The 24,877-nt window shown below is 40.3% G+C and overlaps 1 pseudogene; it reads right to left on the bottom strand.

The window, feature by feature from the left end:
- Nucleotides 1-14,582: 14,582 nt before the first annotated feature.
- On the bottom strand, nucleotides 14,583-14,984 carry LOC124971588 (histone H2B-like; annotated as a pseudogene).
- Nucleotides 14,985-24,877: the final 9,893 nt, after the last annotated feature.

Here is a 24,877-nt window from a genome sequence, read left to right as displayed (position 1 = left end):
TCCCCCTCCCCTTCCCTCATTCCTCTCTGCACAATCCAAACTTCCTCCATTCTTCCTTTTCACCTCTCTTTATGTTCGGCATTCACTTATGAGAGAAACTTTTCTCCTTTGTTTTTTGGGATTGACGCTTTATGCTGAGCATGATATTCTCCAACTCCATCCATTTACTTGCAAATGACATAATTGTCTTCTTCTCTAAGGCTGAGTAATATTCCAGTGTGTATATATGCACCACAGTTTCTTATCCATTCATCTATTGAAGGACAACTAGATTGGTTCCACAATTTTTTCAATTGTGATTTGTGGTGTTATAAATATTGATGTGGCTGCATGACTGGAGTATTCTGATTTTCAGTCCTTTGGGTATAGACCGAGGAGTGGTGTAGTTTGTCTATTGTGCCATTCTAACTCAGATAAGGACATGGAGTCACGACCCCCAGATTCTGGGAGTTGGGTGGAAGCAGGCTTGTGGTGAGCAGCCAGCAAACTCCTGTATTGCAGAAACAGCTGTACATTTTATAGGTTTCTTGCCCAATCACAATGTACCATGGGGGATCAGACCACTAGGTTCCTATACAGATTCCCTAGGTAACACTGAGTCAACCTGAAGGAGTTGTTTACTTTCCTAGGTAGGAGAAGTGGAACGCTCCTCCCTGCAAGTTTACACACTTGGGACATTCGCTGCTGCCAGCCCAAACTAGGATTTCTCCCAACAGAGTGGGATACCTGGGTCAATGGTGGTTCCATTCCAGGTTTTCTAAGGAATCTCCTCCCTGCTTTGCAGAGTGGCTGCACCAAGTTGCAATCCCAACAGCAATGTATGAGTGCACCTTTTCCCCCACATCCTCGTCAACTTTTATTATTACCTGTATTCTTGATAATTGCCATTCTAACTGGAGTAAGATGAAATCTTAGAGTAGTTTTGTTTTGCATTTCTGTAATTGCTAGAGATGTTGAACATTGTTTCATATGTTTGTTGACTAATTGTGAAATGCCTTACTGTACCAATTTTTTGATCTGACTATTTTTGTATGTGTGTTAAGATTTTTGAGTTCTTTATGTATCCCAGAGATTAATGTCTATCTGAAGTGCAGGTGGCAGAGATGTTTTTCCCTTTCTCTAGGATCTGTCTTCTTGTTCCTAATTGTTTCAAATGCTGTGAAGGAGCTATTTAGTTTGATACCATCCCATTCATTTGCTAATGATTTTACTTCTTGCCCTTTAGGAGTCTTGTTGAAGAATTTGGTTCCTAAGTCAACATGATAAAGTTTTGGGACTACTTTTTCTTCTAGTGGGCACAGGGTCTCTGGTCAAATGCATAGGTCCTTGAGAAGGAACTCCCTGACTTTGAATTGAGTTTTGTGCAGGGTGAGAGATAGGTTTATAATTTCATTTTGCTACTTATGGATTTCCAGTTCTCCCAGCACCATTTGTTGAAGAGGCTATCTTTTCTCCAATGTATGTTTAGGTGCTTTTGTCTACTATGAGATAATTTTATTGATGTGCGTTTGTCTCTGTGTCCTCTATTCTGTACCATTGGTCTTCATGTCTTTTTTGGTGCTAATACCATGCCATTTGTTTTCTACAACTCTACAGTATAGTTTAATGTCTGGTATTTTGATGCCTCCTGCTTCATATTTTTCACTAAGAATTGCTTTGCCTACTTTGGGCTTATTTTTCCAAATGACCTTAATGACTGCTTTTTCTATTTCTATGAAGAATGTCATAGGAATTTTGATAGGAATTGCATTAAATCTGTATTGCACTTTTAGTAGTATGGCCATTTTGACAATATTAATTCTGCCTCTCCAAGAACAAGGGAGAACTTTCCATCTTCTTAGGTCTTTCTCAATTTCTTTCTTTAGTATTCTGTAGTTTCCATTGTAGAGGTCTTTCACCTCTTTAGTTAGAGGTATTCCCAAATATTTTATTTTTTTTATGACTCTCACAAATAGGATAGTTTTCCTAATTTCTCTGCCAGTTGCTTCTTGAGGTATGTATAGGAATGAAATTGATTTATGGGTGGTAATTTTGCATCCTGCTACTTTGCTGATTTCATTTATGAGTTCTAGAATTTTTCTGGTGGAGTTTCGTGCTTCTTCTGAACGTAGGTAGAATCTTGTCATCATCAACTACTTCTTCTTTTCCTATTTGTATCCCTTTCATTTCTTTCTTCTTGTTTCTCTGGCTAGAGTTTTCATGTCTGTGTTGAATAGAGGTTGTGAAAGGGCATTCCTGACTTGTTTTTGTTCTTAGAGGGAATGCTTTCAATTTTTCTCCATGTAGAATGATGTTGTCCTTGGGATTAGCATAGATAGCTTTTACAATGTTGAGATATATTCCTACTATCCCTAGTTTTTGTGTTGTTTTAAACATGAATGAATGTTGTATTTTTTCAAATGCTTTTTATGCATATATTGAGATAATCATGTCAATCCTGTCTTTAAATCTATTGATGCGATGAATTATGTCTGTTGATGCGATGAATTATGTTTATTGATTTCTGTCTGTTGAACCAAGCTGTCTCCCTAGGATAAACCCCACTTGATGATGGTACACTTGGTATTTTTAGTACATTTTTGTATGTCACTTGCCAGTATTTTTAAAAGAATTTTTGCATGTGTATTCATCAGGAATATTGGACTGACATTTTCTTTCCTTGATGTCTCTTTTTCTGCTTTTGGTATCAGGGTGATACTAGCTTCATAGAATGAGTTTGGAAGAGTTCCCTACTTTTCTATGTCACAGTGTAATTTGAGGAGGATTGGTGTTATTTTTTCTTTGACAATCAGGTAGAACTCAGTTGAGAATCCATCTGGTCTTGGATTTTTCTTTGTTGAGAGGTCTTTGATGATGTCTTTAATTCCACTGCCTGAAATTGACGTGTTTAAATTTTTATGTCCTCCAGATTTAAAAGGGTTAGGTCATGTATCTGTAGAAGTTTGTCCATGTCTTCAAGATTTTTCTTTGATTAGAGTAAAAATTTTCAAGTGAGTTTCTGATTATCATCTGTATATCCATAGTGCCATTGTGATATTTCATTTTTCACACTAATTTTAGGGATTTGTGTTTTCTTTCTCTTTCCCTTTGCTGGCTTGGCTAATGGTTTTTCAATATTATTTATTTTTTGAAAGTATCAACTTTATTAATTTTTAGAATCAACTGTTAGTTTTGTAGATTTTTAATTTTTTTGTTTCCAATTCATTGATTTCAGCTCTCATTTTAATTATTTCCTACCTTCTGCTTTTGGTGTTGATTAGTTGTTCTTTTTCTAGGGATTCGAGATGTAATTGTCGATTCTTATTTTTTAATCCAATCTGCCCATCAATGTCTATTTGCACAAAATATTTGTATGTGGACACATACAATTATTTTACTTATTATTTTTATGTGGTGCTTAGCATCAAGCCCAGTACCTTATACATGCTAGGTGAGTGCTCTACCACTGAGACACACCCATATGCCCAGGCTATGTCTGTTGATTGATGAGTTTAGGCTATTTACATTTAATGTAATTGAGAAATGATTTTCGTCCCTTGGCATTTTGATTTATTTCTGTTTTTTAATTTGAATGAGTTTCTCTTTGGATTGCCTATTCTTCTTTCCTGATTTTCACATTTAGTTTACATTTCCTCTTTAGGAAATGTTTTATTGAGTATATTTTTCAGTACAGACTTTCCTGTTGTGAATTCTTTTAACTCTTTTATCTTGGAAGGTTTTAATTTCATCATCAATTCTGAAGCTTCATTTTACTGAGTATCATATTCTTGGCTGGCATCCATTTTCATTCATATCTTGGTATACATTATTCCAAAAATTGTGTTTTTGCAGGTCTGAGTTGGGAAATCAGCTGAGATCTGGATTGGTTTCCCTCTAAGGATGACCCGTTGGTTTTTTCTGTCAGATTTTAAAATTCTATCCTTATTCAGTATGTTAGGAATTTTCATAATAATGTACCTTGGCGAGGGTCTGTTGTAATTTTGTTTACTTGGGGTGCTGTAAGCCTCCTGATTTGATTTTCCACTTCATTCTTTAGGATTGGGCAATTTTCTGATATTTCATTGAAAATATCATGCATTCCTTTGGTTTGTATCTCTGAGCTTTCATCTATTGTGATAAATCTTAAATTTGGTCTTTGCAGATTTTCCCATATTTCTTGGAAGTTCTATTCATTTTCTCTTAACTTTTCCCATGGTCAGCTTCATTTTCAAGATTTATATTTTGTCTTCATTGCAAGAAACTCTTCATTCCAAGTGGTCTAGTCTGTTGTTGATGCTTTCTATTGAAATTTTAATTTGGTTTATTCATTTTATTTTCATTTTTAGAATTTTGTCGGGGTTAAGCCCCCTTGCCCTTCTCAACCAGCAACAAGGGAAGGGGACACTCCCCAACAAGATCAGACCGGGATAGGTAGGGCGGACAGACTGCCTGCTCCAAGCCCTCCAGGCGGAGGACAATCAGACGCGTCAGGGAGACCAGTCACAGCAGGAACTCGTTTATTGAGGAAGTCACACAGCTTTTATGTAGGGTGGGGGCTAGGCGGGAACCAATCAGCTTAAAGGTCAGCAAGGCAGGGGGGTTCACGCAGGCGAGAGTCCCATTGGACTATATGGCAAGCACGAGCTGATCACGTTCGCAGAACTGTTGTTAACCAATCCCTGACGGTGGTCCCATTCATCGTCATTAACTATTGAAACCGCCTTTGAGGCCTTGATCTTGCTTACTGAGGAAGTAAGGAGTCAGCCTGAGTCAGTTAACGTGTCATTAGACCCAACACATCCCCCTTTTTTGTTTTATATTAAGGGTGTGTCTGTCTTAGGTTGACCCTGGGAGGGTCTTACCCATCATGGAACATCACCCTAGCAATTTGGGGGTCTGCCTTACTCGAAGGTGTGCCTGTCTTAGGTTGTCCACGGCAGAGCAACATCCTTACCCATCATTGGACAATGAGGCTCTAGCCCTCATTTCCTGTCTTAGGTCGGTATGAGCTCCCCATGAATCTTACCCGTCATTGACTACCACCTTAGCACTTCAGGCGGGCCCCTCAGGAGGAGCAGGGTTTAAGGGAGAGACACTTAGACCCCAGTGTCCTGATACGAGTGATCCATGATCCTATAGGGCTCCCAATCATCATTATGAAGGGCGGTATAATGCTGTAGGACCACCATGAGCTGCACAGACTTAGCCTGGCTTTTCAGGAAATGGATAAGCTTATTGATTATGCAAGGCCCAAAGGTGGACACAAGGATAATGGTGATTAGCAGTCCCATAAGTGGGAGGAGGTAGGGGAGCCACTCATGTAACCCAGTCCAGAGGAAATTAGACTGGAGCTCGCTCCTACGATGTTCCAGATCTTCTTGTAGGTTTTTGATTTTATCTTGTACAATGCCAGAGCGGTTGGCGTAGGAACAGCACTTCTCACCAAGGAACAGGCAAAGCCCTCCTTCCTTCGCCGTGAGCAGATCCAAACCACGATGATTTTGCAGGACGACAGTGGCCAAGGAATCAAGTTGAGCCTGTAGATCCAAGATGGTAGAGCTGCAAAGTGCAATGTTAGGAGTTCTGTGTAGCTCTCAAGGAAGTCTGCTGTCCAAAGTTATGAGGTCAGAGACCCCAATCTCAATCACTGTTGTCCCATTTTTGCTACTGCGCATTACATTCTTAAATGTCATTTTAAGAAGTTTACATATATTGACTCCTGAGTCTATATGAACATTAGTTTAACACAATTTAACACTGTATCCAAACATGAATTAAAGAAATGCTGAGAGAGCTTTTAACTTTCCTTTTGTGTGGTGAAGTGGCAAAATGTTTTTACGTTTAATCTTTAAACAAATCAGGCTCTCAATAACCTTCAGAAATACATTTAACAAATTTTACATACACCCTATTGATGACAGGTCCTATAATAGAACATTAAATAATAGAAATAAATCCCCAATAAAATTTACTCTTTTTAAGTTTAAAATTACTATTACAGAGAAGTTTAGTTTGGAGAATAACAGCTTGATAAATTCTCTGCTTTAAAAACTTATATACCTGGAAAATGTGAACACATTCAACATACAAAGAGTGACCATTTCACAATTACCTTGACACTTTTATATTACCAAATTTAGTTTTTAAAGAAAAATTTAGATTCTAACGTAGTACAATACTCTGACAGTTGCTTAACCATAATTGTATAAACCCCAATTTTTAAGACTAATTGTTCTAAAGAATAAAACTTAATAGACACAAAGTTAAGAGTAAATTAGTGTTTCTAAGAAATCCTTGTCATTTTACCATATAGACTAAACTTTGGTTTATATCAGAACATTAGTATTTCACCTTTGGAAAAACCTTAAATAGCTTTAACTGCTTCACATACGTACAACCAACTTAGTTACATGCAAACTTGTTGAAATTTGCCTTTTACTTACATAGGTTTTCTTAGCACTTACTTAGACCCTCATGTATTTCATCACACAAGCACTTTCTTACCCAGAAACATTTCCTTTTCCCTTGTACTACATATTTTTTTCATACTCAAAACCTTTTATTTTCTCTTTCCTATCTGTTGACCCCTTTGTTCACATTCTGAAACAACTCTTATGAAATTTCTTAATTTATATAAATTACTCCATTTTAATAAGATTAAATATTTTGTTATTTATAGTACTCTAATTGAAACACAGTTGAAACCTTTAGAACCCTTTGTATATAGAATTATACCTGTTAGGACATAACTCTTAGTAACCTTGTTTTTAGTTTAGACAAGTGTCCTGGACAGTATTTGCCATCTTTTTCTTGTTGAAGGAAAGTCCTAGAAAAATTGATGTTAGACATTTTATTAACATCAACATTTTATTAACATCAACATTTTATCATTTTGACCACCTAGAGACTTGCGGGTTATTTTCAAGACATTTTACTTCTATTAGTTTACCCATTTAAATTGAACCTTTTAAATCATGTGAATTAAAAGTATATGGATCCATTTTTAAATTTTAATTTTAGGAGCGCTCAGTTTCCATACCGACAAAACATGACACCAGACAGCACGACATATACATAACACAAAATCAAAGGCCTTGAAACTTTATAGGTGAATCTCCATTGCAATGTACCAGATGTTCAGAAACTCTAGTTGAATAAAAAAAATAGAACTGATCAAAAAAGTCATGAGCTCAAAAAAAAAGTGTAGAATTCAAAAAAACAAGAGTCCTGAAAAAATGATACGGCCGTTAATTACTTTAGTGAAGCACCATAAAATTTACTTTTGCTGGAGTTCAGGTAAGACCCTTTTTGCTCTTTTTTTTTTTTCCCCTTGTGTTTGATACCGGTCTCCTACTGAGCCTTCAGTCTTTCTCTATTTACATTTCAATGTAAGCCTTGACTGAGATCTGGATCTGAAAGGGGCTAAAATGTTCTAGCAGAAACTTGATGCCTAGGGCATTTTAACCCTTATTCCTGGTTAGTAATCAATTCAGGTTTGGATGCAGAAAATTGTGAAACAATTATCTCCCAATACTTGTGGGGACTGGGGCTATTATATCATACTCCTTACTAGAACATGCCACTGATTGTTGGGCTGGATACTCCCTCCCCACCGGCATACATGGGACCTCATGGCAGGAGGACTAGGTGGGCTGGGCCAGGGAATGGAAGCAGAAACAGCTGAGTCGAAGTTGGAGGAGGAGGAGGGATTGAGAGGGAGAGAAGAAGGAGGCATTCAAGTTTGCAGGAAGAGCAGAGAAGCACAAGAAAGAAGAGACTTGAAGATAAGGAATCCCTTTCCATCTGCCCCCTCGCTTGAGGAAGCTGTGTGCCAATACCTTTGGTAGCCACAATCCACCTTCCCATGGAGCGATCTTTCATCCCTGCACAGGCCAATTTGTGATCGGTAGTCATTCCTTCCCAAACTAACATTTTACCATTTACCTGGAAGGCCATACAGGGAGGGGGGAGGTTAGAGTCTATGAGTTCTTGCCCAGTATCATAAAATGGCCACCGGGAAGATTTCCCGCCATCCAGAAGGAGGAGGGCGAGGGCTTTCATTGGAGTCTGATGTGGCCCCAGAATACAAGATGGCAGCAATGAGCCTCCCCGGGGCATTAGTGGGCCCTCCCTGTGTGTAGAGGCTGGCTGCCCTCGTGGTTCCTCAACCTTGGGAGGAGCGGATGGAGATGGATTGGGCTCCTCATTAAAGGTCTCACAACGTTGTTTACTATGTGGCAAGTTTCTGGAAGGAGATGCAACGGGAGGAGCCGGCGGTTCTTTAGGCGGCAGCTCTTTGGAGAGAAATTTGGAGCCCCCTTTGGGAGGTCCTGGAGAGAAGCAGGCCTTAATGGCGGATAATGTGGGGCAGACTCTTAATGGGGGACCCTCCCCTAAACTGATTTCCCTCTTCCTAACAAGTTGTTCTACACGATCCCATGTGGACCAGTCAAAAAGATTAGCGGCGGGAAGACAAGGGGCCACCCAAGTAAAGGTGTCCCAGGCTTTTTCCGCCTGTGTATCAGACCACTCAAGGCCCCTACTCTTCAGCATGAATCTAAGAGCTGAGAGCGCAGGGTCACCATGTGTGGTGTGTGTTTGCCCCATCTTTTCAGGGATGCCTTACCTCGGAACTCGCTTGGCCCAATCTGCCGGTAATTTCAGTTTCAAAACTGCCTCTTTGCTTTGGCTGCAGTTCAGCCTTGAGGGGCCCCACGTTGGGTGCCAGATGTCGGGGTCTTAAGCCCCCCTGCCCTTCTCAACCAGCCACAAGGGAAGGGGACACTCCCCAACAAGGTCAGACCAGGATAGGTAGGGCCGACTGACCGCCGGCTCCCAACCCTCCAGGCAGAGGACAATCAGATGCGTCAGGGAGACCCGTCACAGCAGGAACTCGTTTATTGAGGAAGTCACACAGCTTTTATGTAGGGTGGAGGCTAGGCGGGAACCAATCAGCTTAAAGGTCACCAAGGCAGGGGTGTTCACGCAGGCGAGAGTCCCATTGGACTATATGGCAAGCACGAGCTGATCTCGTTCGCGGAACTGTTGTTAACCAATCCCTGACAGTGGTCCCATTCATCGTCATTAACTATTGAAACCGCCTTTGAGGCCTTGATCTTGCTCACTCACCAGGAAGTAAGGAGTCAGCCTGAGTTAGTTAATGTGTCATTAGACCCAACAGAATTTCCCTTTAATTTTATTATTCAGAATCCCTATCTCTTTATTTAAGTCATTTTTAACTTCTTGTATTTAATTTCTGATTTCACTCCTTACATTGTCCAGTTTGACTATGTACATTCTAAACTCTTTCTCTGACATTTCTTCCACTGAGTTGTTTATGGATTCTGCTACTGAGGTATCTTACTTTGTTTGGGGCTATTTGTTCACTTACTTTTTCATGTTGTCTGTGTGTCTACTGATATGACAGTATGGATCTGAGGCAGTGGAGTTTCTATCCTATGGACTTATAGTGTTCCTGAAGGTTTGCAGAATCTCACTGTTTAGTGGGAGACAAATAATAACAACAGCCAATGTGAACAATAGGAAGCATTAAAACCAATAGATCCTGCTGTGAGGTCTACAAGTTAATTGTGCCAAGAACAGAAATGGTATGATCAGGTTTTGCCTAGAGCAAATACAGTAAGTTTGCCAAAGGATATATAATTTTGAAGGGTGGCCAGGGCGAGAACAAAAGTGACATAGAATGTGATGATTATGAGGTAGGAGGAGAGAAGACAGAAGTAAAAGATTAAAGGAAGAGTGAATGAGACAACAATAGAGTTTGGCCATTGGCAGAAAAAAAAGGGAAATCGAAGGAAACAGGTAGGAGAAAAAGTACATATAAAGCAAAAATTATTGAAAAACTTACAAATAAAAATAAAACAATACAAAACAAAAGTGAAATATGCTAGTAATATATTAGTCTCAAAATACTGATCCATGAGAAGCAACTGTCTTCAAAAATGCTAGAAATGAGAAAAAACGAATATGAATACGTATAAATGTTCATGAGCCATTAAGGTCACAATTAAACAGAGAAAAGAAAAAAGAAAGATCTTGATGAAAAGTTAAAGAGTCATTTCTGCTGGCATTCAAAGTATTCTCAGGTTCCTTTCTCAGCAGTGTTAGGTGGGATCATCTGGAATGTGATGTTTACTCCACCTGCAGGGTGTGGTTGCTGGAATAAGAAAGGTAATCCTGTAGGTGAAACCCCTGGATGTGGGGTTTAGGTTTAGGTAAACTCCACGTTCTTTACTGAACACCAGTTGGTCTGGAGATTATAAATCATGGCACCTCCATGACCCAGGAATTGCTGGTCCTTCCTGGAAGACTGTACCCCACGGATCTGCCCTGGGTCCCAATCATGTGGTGGAGGAGCCAATTCGTAGTCCACTCTATCATCTGAAGACTCCATGCTTCCTGGTCTTGGGTTCAGTCTCCAAACTCAACCCCTCTCTCCCCTGCCTTTTGAAATTCCCCACCAGGAGCTGCCTCTCCCAGCTGGTTTTGCAAGTAGCTGGATTGCAGGGCATGGGGGAGAGCCGGGTGGGTTTCCACAACCAGTGGTCCCTGTGTAAACCTCTCTCCATGTTTGATTTTCTCCTGATCACTTAGTCACACTCTAGGTCATGCAGTGTGTGTTAGCCAGGCGTGAATGTGGGGCCAAACTCGGGTTTGCCAGGAATCGGCTCCTCCAGTTGCTGGCCCCCATGCTGGAGCTGGCAAAATTCTTCCTTCCTCTGTCCTCCCCATACAGCAGGGAGAGATGTGGCATCTTGCCCACACAAGTATGTTGTGCAGCATGCCTTTCAGTTTAGTCAGGCAGTGTCTTTGTTCTCTAATCTCTCTGTTCCCAGACAAACCTCAGTGCTCCTAAGAACGTGGGTTCCTTTGATTCCCTTATCCCTCTATTTTGCTCATGGAGGCACCACTCTGGCTGGTGCCGCTAGCCACAGCAGCAGCTATGGTGTTAGGGATTTCATCCTTATTATACCCAACTTCCTTAGTCCCTGATCTCCTTTGAATGTCTAGTATTAAATTCCCATAAAATCCCCCTACGTTTTGGGTTCACTCACCTTGCTGAGGAGCTGCCTACCTGCTTTCTTGGTTTCATGCCACAGAGAAACCAGGGAAGCAACCTTCTCTATTCTGCCATCTTGGATCCCTCTGGGATAATCATTCTTGATTTAGAAGGGGAATCTTGTGCTTTAATTCATATGACTCATTGCCTGCCAGTTGTGTGTGTGCATGTGTGTGTGTGTGTGTGTGTGTGTGTGTGTGTGTATGTGATGGGGTGCCATTTTTTATAGTCATTTGTGTCAGATATATCCCTGGCCTTCCTTTATTTTGACTACTCAGATAAAAATTATTTTTCGTAATGTCCTTTAGCTTTTCTATTCTCCTTCTCCTTACAGAATGTTGTGGAACAATATATAATTTTATTTTGTGTCACCATAAAAACATTCCTAACCGAAGCAATTTTTCTATCACATCCCTAGTATGGAATTCTTTTAAGTACATAAATTAGGACCCAGAGCCAGTAGAGGTATAGCTCAATAAAAGAAATATTTCACTTTTCTAGCTCACTGGGCTCTGAAATTAATTTCCATTTCAGTACGATTTATCTAAGTTGATCCCTTTCTTCTATATAATCTCTTCTTTTTAAAATACAAAACTTCATTAGTTAGAATTGTGCATCATTGGGTGATGGGACCATCTGATGAGAACAAAACAAGTCACAGTCTCCACTGAGTTGGCCAATAGGGGACCTGTCACTCCTGAAGCACAGTTGTTGTCCCAAACTGTGATCAGGTGAAACTGAACCAAATGATACTTCCTAGCCCTAGTGGTGTCCTTGCAGGTTGAGGGGCCAGTGCATGATTTTTGTATTTCTTGTTCCTTGACTTTGGGCTCACTTGTTTTCAAATTTGGGGATTCAGTGATATGAACATAGAGCAGGTCCTAGGATATTTCTCTTTCCCTTCACATAATATAAGAGAAAGTTTCCGAGCAACTAAGAGACCTAAGAAGATCACTTTTGCTTTCTCTTTACATAATGTGAATGTTAATGTCAATATGATCTAATTTCATTATGTTGTCTTCCTGGCTCAGTAGATTTTTGTCTGCTTGTTTTTCTTTATGCATACTGCTGAATTTTGAAGCAGTGATAGTCTAGTTGCTTTAAAAATATTATTGATATGTAGCTCTCTTTACTGTGAAAAGAGGGCGTGCTCTATGATTTCAATCCTTTGAAATTTATTATAACTTGCTTCAAAGCACAGTTTTTGCATATTGTACTGTTTCCATTTTTATTTTAAAAACAAGTTGTAAATTCCTTTTTGGATTAGGATGTAAAGACCTATAAAGGATGTCACTCTCAGACAAACTTTGGGACAAACCTTTGGTAATCTTTTCAAAGTCAAACTTATTTGGGTCCGTAATGACGTGGCAAGACCCTCTCGGGAGAGACAAAACATGCAGGAGATTGTACCTTTGCCAGAGCCCCATGTTCTCAATAGATTAATGCAGCCAGGAATGGATGCTACAGAGGAAATCCCTGAATAGTGCAGGCAGAAAGGGAGGCAATGGCTGCTCACGGAGGTCACATAAAGGCTTGGTTCTCTCCAGCTCTACTACAAAATAAGTCTGGTGGGCCATGATAGTCTGATGGGATATCATACCTCCAGAGTTCTCCTTGGGAAAAAAGGAAAAAAAAAATTTAGGATGAATGATCTAGCTTGTCAGGATTTTTACTTATTATTCTGCTATACTAAAAACATCTCATAAAAAGATTTTTAGAAAAAGGTTTGCTTCCAAGAGATACTGAGAAAATCGACCTGTCAATGAACTGAAATTGAATCCCCCAGGGGATGATACCACCACATTGCCTTACATGTCCATGTAGCAAAATTTAGGGAGCCAAAGGCACTTTACAAAGGCATGAGACTTTTCAGAGAAAAAATTGTGGACCAGGTCAAAGTCACTTAATTTCTGCTATGCCCATTGTTGCTACATCAGAACATCAGTGTTTTTTTCCATATGGAACACGAAGGTTTTCTCATAGAATGTCAAGCCCCGTATGCTGTTCCTCAAACATATCGTATTGTGAGTAGCCCCTTTAGGAACTTGAACCAATAGGGTATTTTCTTTGCGTTTTCCCTGTGTACATCCAGGAAGTGTATGGGATCTACACTCATCAGCTTTCCATTGCTGTCACCAAAATACCTGACAAGCATAATTTAGAGAATGGAAAGTTTCTTTGAGGCTCACAGTTTCAGAGGTCTGTCTTAATTTATGGATACTGAGTCTATTGCTCTGGACCCAAGCGGAGGCAGCACATCATGTAAATGAGATATCACACAATGTTTGATAGATGCATGCATTGTGTTATGTTTAAATCAGGTTAAATATCTTTATTTCCTCAAACATTTATCTCCTCAATTCTTTGTGGTGAAAACTTTCTAAATCCTTACTTCTTTAGTTTGCCCTCAGTCAGCAATTCAAAAAGCCATTGAGGGTTATTAAGCACGTTCCAAAAGCTCCCTAGCAACCGCCCATCACTAATCATTGTGGCCTTATCTCTGCAACTCCAGTAACCTAATGTGATGTTCGGGAGGGAAAAAATCATCCTCCCTTATCTCACTGTCAACCCTATGCAAACAGGTGGGGGCTCAGCAGCCAGGAGATTGCATCCACACAGCTGTCATGCACTGAATCTCACCCCAAACCCCTAGTTGCCTAGGGGCACGAATATTAGAGCTGAGAATCAGCATAGACAATATTCATTGCTTATTGAATATGTACCCTATACTCTGCTTGTAGTATCCCATTGAATCCTCACAACCTTTTAGGACCCTATTCACCAAAAGAGGACACTGAGGCTTAGAGATCAAAACCATCAGCCAAAGCAGTACAGTCAGGAAGAGGCATAGCTGGGGTTTGAAGTCACAGTTTATCTATGCCCCCAATTGCGTTTGCAGTAGAGTGTCCTACCAGCTCACATGAGTCATAGAACCAAATCAGACACTGTCACCTTGTTATCTCTTTTCCTTATTAAGGCAGTTATTTGTCTCCAGAAAACAAAGGCAACCAATAATGCACAGAGACAAAATCATGAACAAGATATTAAAACTAAAGTCAGCCTCAATCCCCAAGAGGTATTCTTATTCTATCCTGATGAAATGGAAGTTTGAGAGGAAGCTAGAGTCTCTGCTTCTGCTGGCAGGTTGAGTCTGTGTAAGATGCAGGTCACTGCAGCCCAGAAAGCCCATTGTTGTCCCAGCAGGCATAATTGTAGCCTCTGAGACATTATGACCTGACTGATCCTTACAAGGATACTGATCTAAGAGTATTAGTGACAGAAGCACTCGTGTAATAAATGAAGATTCATTCAACGAAATCTATTATTTTCCTTGGAACGAATGTCCCCACAGACACATAGTAAAGCATAGGTGATAATGCTTAGCTTATGAAAGAATGCTTTGAGAATGGGCAGGGCACCACCTCGCTCACCCCCAGACTTGAGCTGTGCAGCAGTCTTTTAGCCCCTTGGTGGCTCTGAAAAGAGCCTTTGGGGTTGGCTGCTTAGGGCGCCCAGAGGCGACTCACTGGCGGTGGTGTGACCTGCCGACGGCCCTGGTGGCCTCGTACACAGCGTGCTTGCCGATCTCCCCGGGCAGCAGGAGACGCACGGCCGTCTGGATCTCTCTGGAGGTGATGGTCACACGATTGTTCTGGCGGGCCAGGCGGCTGGCCTCGCTGGCGATGCGGTCCAACATGTCCTTGACGAAGGAGTCCAGGACGCTCACGGTGGACCGGGACAGGCTGAGGTCCGAATGGATGTGCTTCAGCACCCTAGGGAAATAGGTGGCGAAACTGTCCCCACATCCAGAGTGGCTGGGGTGTCTCCGCTACTTCTTCTCCTTTGGCGGGACTGTCGGGTCAGACTTCTCAGGCTTTCCAGGTTTGAGGAACACCTCAGATGTGTCACAAGCTGGTTCAGCCATCGCCTTGGCACCTTCCGACAGTAGGGGAGGAGAGACAATGCCAGTTGCGGGAAGACAGACAACGTCAGTTGCTGGGGGGCCCGGCAGCCCTTCTTTTTTTATTTTTTATTTTTTTTTATTGTAAACAAATGGGATACATGTTGTTTCTCTATTTGTACATGGAGTAAAGGCATACCATTTGTGTAATCATAAATTTACATAGGGTAATGTTGGAATATTCATTCTATTATTTTTCCCTTCCCCCCACCCCTCCCACCCCTCTTTTCCCTCTATACAGTCCTTCCTTCCTCCATTCTTGCCCCCCTCCCACCCCCCATTATGTATCATCATCCACTTATCAGTGAGATCAATTGTCCTTTGGTTTTTTGAGATTGGCTTATCTCACTTAGCATGATATTCTCCAGTTTCATCCATTTGCCTGCAAATGCCATAATTTTATCATTCTTTATGGCTGAGTAATATTCCATTGTATATATATATACCACAGTTTCTTTATCCATTCATCAATTGAACGACATCTAGGTTGGTTCCACAATCTGGCTATTGTGAACTGAGAATCTATGAACATTGATGTGGCTGTATCTCTGTAATATGCTGATTTTAAGTCCTTTGGGTGTAGGCCAAGGAGTTGGATAGCTGGGTCAAATGGTGGTTCCATTTCAAGTTTTCTAAGGAGTCTCCACACTACTTTCCAGAGTGACTTCACTAATTTGCAGCCCCACCAGCAATGTATGAGTGTACCTTTCTCCCCACATCCTCACCAACACCTGTTGTTGCTTGTATTCTTGATAATCGCCATTCTAATTGAGGTGAGATGGAATCTTAGGGTGGTTTTGATTTGCATTTCTATTATTACTATAGATGTTGAACATTTTTCCATATGTTTGTTGATTGCTTGTAGATCTTCTTCTGTGAAGTGTCTGTTCATTTCCGTAGCCCATTTGTCAATTGGATTATTTGCATTCTTGGTGTAGAGTTTTTTCAGTTCTTTATAGATTCTGGAAATTAGTGTTATATCTGAAGTATGATTGGCAAAGATTTTCTCCCACTCTGTAGGCTCTTTCTTCGCATTGCTGATAGTTTCCTTTGCTGAGAGAAAGCTTTTTAGTTTGAATCTATCCCAGTTATTGATTCTTGCTTTTATTTCTTGTGCTATGGGAGTTCTGTTGAGGAACTCTGGTCCTAAGCCGACATGTTGAAGCTCTGGACCTACTTTTTCTTCTATAAGATGCAAGGTCTCTGGTCTGATTCTGAGGTCCTTAATCCATTTTGAGTTTAGTTTCGTGCATGGTGAGAGATATGGGTTTAGTTTCATTCTGTTGCATATGGATTTCCAATTCTCCCAGCACCATTTGTTGAAGAGGCTATCTTTTCTCCATTGCATATTTTTGGCCCCTTTGTCTAGTATGAGAAAATTGTATTTATTTGCGTTTGTGTCCATGTCCTCTATTCTGTAACATTGATCCACCTTTCTATTTTGGTACCAATACCATGCCATTTTTGTTACTATTGCTTTGTAGTAGAGTTGAAGATCTGGTATTGCGATACCCCCTGCTTCACTCTTTCTGCCAAGGATTGCTTTAGCTATTCTGGGTTTTTTATTCTTCCAGATGAATTTCATAATTGCTTGCTCTATTTCTGTAAGGTACATCATTGAGATTTTAATTGGAATTGCATTGAATCTGTATAGCACTTTTGGTAGTATAGCCATTTTGACAATATTAATTCTGCTTATCCAAGAACTTGGGAGATCTTTCATCTTCTAAGGTTTTCGTGAATTTCTTTCTTTAGTGTTCTGTAGTTCTCATTGTAGAGGTCTTTCACCTATTTTGTGAGATTGATTCCCAAATATTTTATTTTTTTCGAAGGTATTGTGAATGGGGTAGTTTTCCTAAATTCTCTTTCTGAAGATTCATCACTTATGTATAAAAATGCCTTAGATTTATGTGCATTGATCTTATATCCCGCTACTTTACTGAATTCACTTATGAGATCTAAACGTTTTCTGGTGGAATTTCCTGGTTCCTCTAAGTATATAATCATATCATCAGCAAATAGGGATAGTTTGAGTTCTTCTTTTCCTATTCGTATCCCTTTAATTTCTTTGGTCTGTCTAATTGCTCTGGCTAGAGTTTCAAGGACGATATTGAAAAGAAGTGGGGAAAGAGGGCATCCCTGCCTTGTTCCAGAATTTAGGGTGAATGCTTTCAGTTTTTCACCATTTAGAATGATATTAGCCATGGGCTTAGCATAGATGGCCTTTACAATGTTAAGGAATGTTCTCACAATCCCTATTTTTTTTTCTAATGTTTTGAGCATGAAGGGGTGCTGTATTTTATCAAATGCTTTTTCTGCACCTATTGAAATAATAATGTGATTCTTGACTTTAAGTCTATTGATATGGTGAATTACATTTATTGATTTCCTGATGTTGAACCAACCTTGCAAACCTGGGATGAAACCCACTTGATCATGGTGCACTATCTTTTTAATATGTTTTTGGATGCGATTTGCTAAAATTTTGTTGAGAATTTTTGCGTCGATGTTCATTAAGGATATTGCTCTGAAATTTTCTTTCCTCGATGTGTCTCTGTCTGGTTTAGGTATCAGGGTGATATTGGCTTCATAGAATGAGTTTGGGAGGGTTCCCTTCTCTTCTATTTTATGGAATACTTGAGAAGTATTGGCATGAACTCTTCTTTAAAGGTTTTGTAGAACTCGACTGAGAACCCATCTGGTCCTGGACTTTTCTTTGTTGGAAGGCTTTTGATGACTTCTTCTATTTCATGACTTGAAATTGGTCTATTTAAATTGTGTATGTCCTCCTCGTTCAGTTTAGGGAATTCATATGTCTCTAGAAACCTGTTGATGTCTTCGAAATTTTCTATTTTGTTGGAGTATAGATTTTCAAAATAGCTTCTAATTATGTTTTGTATTTCAGTCGTGTCTGTTGTGATATTTCCTTGTTCATTCCGAATTTTAGTGATTTGGGTTTTCTCTCGTCTTCTCTTTGTTAGTGTGGCTAAAGGTTTATCAATTTTGTTTATTTTTTCGAAGAACCAACTATTTATTTTGTCAATTTTTTGTATTGTTTCTTTTGTTTCAATTTCGTTGATTTCAGCTCTGAGTTTAACTATTTCCTGTCTTCTACTACTTTTGGTGTTGGTCTGTTCTTCTTTTTCTAGGGCTTTGAGCTGTAGTGTTAGGTCGTTTATTTGTTGAGTTTTACTTCTTTTATTAAATGTGCTCCATGAAATAAATTTTCCTCTAAGTACTGCTTTCATAGTGTCCCAGAGATTTTGATATGATGTTTCTTTGTTCTCATTTACCTCTAAGAATTTTTTAATTTCCTTCTAATATCTTCTGTTATCCATTCATCATATAATAGCATATTGTTTAATCTCCAGTTTCTGTTTTTTACTCTTTCATTTATTTCTAACTTCAATCCATTATGATCTGATAGAATACAAGGTAGTGTCTCTATCTTCTTGTATTTGCTAACATTAGCTTTGTGGCATAATATATGGTCTATTTTAGAGAAGGATCCATGTGCTGCTGAGAAGAAAGTGTATTCGCTCTTGGTTGGATGGTATATTCTATAAATGTCTGTTAAGTCTAAATTATTGATTGTGTTATTGAGATCTATGGTTTCTTTGTTCAATTTTTGTTTGGAAGATCAGTCCAGTGGTGAGAGAGGTGTGTTAAAATCGCCTAGTATTATTGTGTTATGGTCTATTTGGTTTCTAAAATTGAGAAGGATTTGTTTGACATACATGGATGAGCCACTGTTTGGGGCATAGATGTTTATGATTGTTATAACTTGCTGATTTATGCTTCCCTTAAGCAATATGAAATGTCCTTCTTTATCCCTTCTGACTAACTTTGGCTTGAAGTTCACATTATCTGAAATGAGAATGGATACTCCAGTTTTTTTGCTGAGTCCGTGTGCATGGTATGTTTTTCCCCATCCTTTCACCTTTAGTCTATGGGTATCTCTTTCTATGAGGTGAGTCTCTTGCAGGCAACATATTGTTGGATCTTTCTTTTTAATCCAATCTGCCAGTCTATGTCTTTTGACTGGTGAATTCAGGCCATTAACATTCAGGGTTATTATTGAGATATGATTTGTATTCCCGGTCATTTGGTTCATTTTTAAAATTTTATTTATTTATTTATTTTTTTGACACAACTTGGTTCCTCCTTTATTTGACAGTTCCTTTAGGATAATTCCTCCCTTTGCTGATTTGCTTCTTTGTTTTTTATCTCTTCCTCATGGAATATTTTGCTGAGAATGTTCTGTAATGCTGGCTTTCTTTTTGTAAATTCTTTTAGCTTTTGTTTATCATGGAATGATTTTATTTCATTGTCAAATTTGAAGGTAAGTTTTGCTGGGTATAAGATTCTTGGTTGGCATCCATTTTGTTTCAGAGCTTGAAAAATGTTGTTCCAGGCCCTTCTAGCTTTTAGGGTCTGGATTGAAAAATCTGCTGATATCCATATTGGTTTCCCCCTGAATGTAATTTGGTTCTTTGCTCTCACAGTCTTTAAAATTCTGTCTTCATTTTGTATGTTAGGTATTTTCATTATAATGTGCCTTGGTGTGGGTCTGTTGTAATTTTGTATATTTGGAGTCCTATAAGCCTCTTGGACTTGATTTTCCATTTCATTCTTCAGATTTGGGAAATTTTCTGATATTATTTCATTGAATAGATTGTTCATTCCTTTGGTTTGTTTCTCTAAGCCTTCGATTTCTTATCATCTTCTCTGTTTGTTCAACTTTGTTTTCAAGGTTAAATATTTTGTCTTCAATATCTGAGTTTCTGTCTTCCAGGTGTTCTATCCTATTGTTTATGCTTTCTATGGAGTTCTTAATTTGGTTTATTGTTTCCTTCATTTCAAGGATTTCTGTTTGGTTTTTTTCAATATCTCCAACTCTTTATTGAAATGGTCTTTTGCTTCCTGTATTTGCTCTTTCAACTGTCGATTGGTGCGATCATTCAATGCCTGCATTTGCTCTTTCATCTCATCGTTTGCTTCCCTGATCATTTTAATTATGTACATTCTGAACTCCCTTTCTGTCACTTCTTCTGCCATGCTGTCGTTGGATTTTATTGATGTAACATCTAGATTTTTGGGGGGCATTTTTTTCCCTTGTTTTCTCATATTGTTCAGGAATCAGTGGGTCATTAAGATATTGCAGATTTCCTCTATTGACTTATAATATTCCTGAAGATTTCTAGTATATCCCCTCTTATCCTTCAGTAGCCTGAAGTCTTGGAGGAAGTTGATAATGCGATGCTCCACAAGGAAGCTGCCTCTCTAGGGGTGGTGACCCTCAGGTGGGGTATAGTGGGCAGAGGTGTCTCCGCTTGTTGACCAATGGTCATCCAAAGGGGAACTAGGCTGCGGGCTGAGGCAAGGCCTATTTGAGCCTGTGTCTCTGGTTTTACTGTCCTTGTGGGAAAACCTCACCTGGCAGGGAAGACTCACCCGGTGGGGAGGTCTCACTGGTCAGTTCCCCTCCTAGAGGTTCCCCTCAATCTACAACTACCACCTGGGCTGAGCTGTCTTCCTCTGCAACGATCCCAGGGGCCCGGACCTACCTCCTGGGCCTGGGAGCCTCACCCTTCCCAGACGCTTCTCCTTAGGCTGCCTCTCCTCAGAGAATCTGCCCGCAGTCCTGGAACCTTCGCTCTGCCCCTAAGCGTGTCTCTTGCAGCTCTTCCACTTAGAAGCCGCCTAGGTCCTGGGACCCTGCTCTGCACCTAATCGCCTGGTTATGCGGCCCCTCCTCTGGGCTGCCACCTGGAGCCCCGTACAATAGCTCCGATACCCAGAGACCTGCCACACACCTCTTCCTCCGGACAGCCGCCTGGTGTTCCGACGCAGTCACTAGGAGTCCAAGCAACTCACTTCGCATCTCCTCCTCCCGCCTACCGCCCGTAGCACTAGGCAGTCACTCCGAGTCCAAGTGACCTGCCCTGTTCCTCTTCCTCCTCGGGGTAGCCCCCCGGGTGTTCAGGAGCCGTTGCTCCGAGACCAAGCGAGTCGCCGTGCTCCTCCACCAGGCAGGCCACCGGTGTTCAGGAGCGGTCACTTTGAGTCCAAGCATCTCACCACTCGCCTCCTCCTCTGAGCAGCCACCCGGAGCTCTGATGCAGTCACTCCTAGACCAAGCGACACGCCGTGTTCCTCCTCTTCCTCCGGGCAGCCCCCCAGTGTTCAGAAGTGGTCGCTCTGAGTCCAAACAGCTTGCCACGCAGCTCCTCCTCAGGCAGCCGCCCGGAGCCCCAGTGGTTGCTCTGAGTCCAAGCGCTGTGCTGAGCAGCCACCTCTATGATGTTCCCAATTGTCCATGTTTATCGCTCCAGCGGGGGGAGGGGTGTCTCGTTGGGCAACTCTACTTCACAAAGTTCCCTGTGTTCCGCAACTACTGCCCCATACGGGATGCCTCCCCAATGGGAGAGACTCACCCGGCGGCTTTGAGTTGGCCCCAGGTCTCTCACTATCTCCTCTTTTGAATCCTGCGTCCTGGAACAACATGAAATGCATCCGCCCTCTAGTCTGCCATCTTGAAACCTTCCCGGCAGCCCTTTATATAGACTGTATTTTGTCAGGCCATGGGCAGCTCAGCCTCTCATTGGATGGTCCACCCCGCGGTAACCCTGTCAGTTTGCCTTATGGTACAACGTGATTGGATGGTCCTCTTGCTTGGCACCCTGCCCACCAATCAGAGTGGGTGCTCAGTGTGAAGAGGTGTTCCTTCTGCTTGACCAATCACAGAGAATATCTGTCATTCTAGAACCTTCCTGTTGTCTCTACCAGAGAGTTAGGACGGTGCCACAGAGGGAAAAATGGTCATCTTAGCACATCCGGGTGACTCATGGCACACCATGAACATTTTGAAAACATGTCATCAAAATTTCCTCAAGAGGTGCTGGGGTTTTGGCTCAGTGATAGCATGGTCGCCTAGCACGTGTGAGGCCCTGGGTTCGCTCCTCAGCACCACATGAAAGTAAATGTTATTGTGTCCACCTGCAATTTATATTATACACACACACACACACACACATATATGTATATATATATATATATATATATATATATATATTATATATATATCCTCAAGTGGGCTGGGGCTGTAGCTCAGTGAATCAGCGCTTGCCTAGCATTGTGAGGAGGCACTGGGTACGATTATTAGCACCACATAAAAAATGAACAAACAAAGGCATTCTATCCAACTACAACTACAAAAAATTTAAAGAAACATTTCCTCGAGAGTGGAAATTAGAGCTCTGGGCTCTTGGACAGAGTCTATCCTCAGTCTCACTAGCACACGGTCTCAAAGCTGTGCCAATAGGCACGTTTGGGCTATTACTCTGTCAAAGCGGACAATATCTTTGTCCCGAGGTGAGCCAGGCTGGCTTGAGCCAGAGTACCGTGACGGGGTCAGCTGAGAGTTCCTGGAAGCCAAGGGGCCTGACCGTCCCTCTCATGCCTCGAGGTCCCCTCAGTCCCTCAGTGAACAGGGAAAGGGAGAAATGACAAAACCCCAGTTTCCAAACAGTGAACACAAGAGAAGAAGGGTATTTTTACATAGGTACAAATTCCTTCAGCATTTTCCAAGTCCAAATTGTATTCTTAACAATACTTAATCCAAAAAATCCCCTCCATATAGTAGCATTGGTGAGTAAATATAAGTGGTCCTGACTGAAATTGAATATGACACTAATTCTGTAATAAACCATCAGAGGGAGAGAAAGCTAGACAAGGGACATGAAGTATTGTTAAGTTTTAAAACATAAGCACCTTAAAAACTATGATAATTCAAACAGCAGCATTCTGTTTTTATTTTAAGAACATGTTTATTTCAAAGGTTTATGTTTTTCAATCAAAATAGCCATCTCTATTCTTTATGGAAAATATTATATGTGTGCAAGTGAAAACCCCCAATATCCTAATGTGTCTTGTTTTTCTTATTATTTTAAACAAGTTGGGTAAAATATTGACTACCATATTAAATCAGTAAAGAATTAAGAATAGAAGTCCATTGGCTTAGACAAAGGGGAATGAAAGCAAGGGATCAGGGAAGAGAATAAGAAAGGAGTAGACTTAATTGGACATAACTTTCCTAGCCTTGTATTTGAGTACATGACCAGGGTTACTCCACATCATGTACAACCACAAGAATAGGATCCTTATTAGAATAAGTTATACTGCATGTATGTGTAAATGCCAAAATACATTCAACTGTTACGTATATCTACAAAGAACAAATAAAACTTAAAATGTTTTTTAAAAATTGGAATTCATCAATGAACTTCCAAATGTCACTATCTCAAATGGTCAGTCTTCCCTAGAGTGTTTTCTGTCATACATTTATGGAGAAATTATTTCTACTGGTAATGAAATGGTTCTGTATTAAGAAGGGACAAAAATCTCATTTTTATTATTACACAATATAACGTGTTGACAAAAGCAGTGGAAAATACATGTTACTTCGTTTTCAAATGATCCCATTAACAAATGAGAACACAAAATATGTAGTTGTAATGTAAGTCATCAGATCAATCGTTCTATTAAACTGATGCAGGATACAAGAGATGAGTATCCACCACAAATATCCACATTATATGATCAATTCACTATGACTAAAAACAAACAGGAACAGAAAAAGAGCCACACCCATTTTTTTCTGCAATCCTGGAGGATGAATATCCCAGGAAGACTTTTTTTGTGTGTGTGTGTTCGTTCTTGGTCATCGTCTCGCACTTCATGCACAGCTTTGGGGCAGTAGCTGCACATACTGGACGCTCCCATCCTCTGTGTGAGGCATATTTACGATATTGAGTCTTACCATGTTTATTTTAATCCTGAGAATAGCCATCATATTTCCTGCAGCAGTTTTATGCAGTTGATGTTTTTCATGAACCCCTATTAACTGATTTATTATAAGCATTCCTGCTTGTATCTACAATCATCTTCCTGTGATCATTTTACATCTCCTCAAACAACATCCTTCAGAAATCTCTTCAAGAAGTTTCCATTGGTATGAGAACTCTGAGCACTTTTATTTTCTCTCAGGCATCTTGATTTCCGAGTTCAGTTCTGTAGGAAACTGATATTAAGGTGGAATTTAGTTGGTAGGAATTGTATCCCATGTCCACAGCTGAAGAAGTGATGGAAGGAGGCTGAGGTGGGCAGAGAGAGAAGAACATTTCTGTTGTAGGGCAAATGAATGCCTCTATATGATCCCATAGGGAAATCTAAATGCAAATGACTGATCAAGGTTATTCCTCATTGTGTAAAAATACCTCTCCTTGATCAGGAATCATCATGAGCTTCCTTGAGAAGGAACTCTGGATAAGGCATATCCTGCAGCTGATGTAGCACCCCAAAGGACTAATGACCGAAGACTAGCACCTGCTTGCACTTCCTGCTTGCACTGAAACAGCAAGTCTCTCCTACAGGGATAATGGGTGAACCACCTGCATGTCCATGATATCCTCCTTCTTAAGCAATTCCTTAGCTGGGAATACATCACTGTGTTGACAGTTATTTTCTTTCAAAAATTTGATTTCCATTTACTGATATGTGGTGGTTGACTACCACACTATATTCCTTCACGGGTAATAAGATTTTAAAAAATAAGCTATTATAATCTATACCTTTTCATTTTTCTGAAGCTTTAGTATGATGTGAACAGGTGTGTTCCCTGAACATAGGAAATCATGCAATCCCTGCATTATATAAATTCACCACCTATTTCTTTTTTAAATATAATTGTTCCCTGTTTGCTCAGTATTATTTTACAATCTCCTATGAGATAGATACTATACTTTTTTAGTAGAGTCCTTAAGGCTCCTCACCTGTTTTGAATCCTGTCTTACTAT

Source organism: Sciurus carolinensis, chromosome X, assembly GCF_902686445.1.
Source record: "Sciurus carolinensis chromosome X, mSciCar1.2, whole genome shotgun sequence".
NCBI classification, from domain to species: Eukaryota; Metazoa; Chordata; class Mammalia; order Rodentia; family Sciuridae; genus Sciurus; species Sciurus carolinensis.
This window is presented reverse-complemented; position numbering and strand designations above follow the sequence as displayed.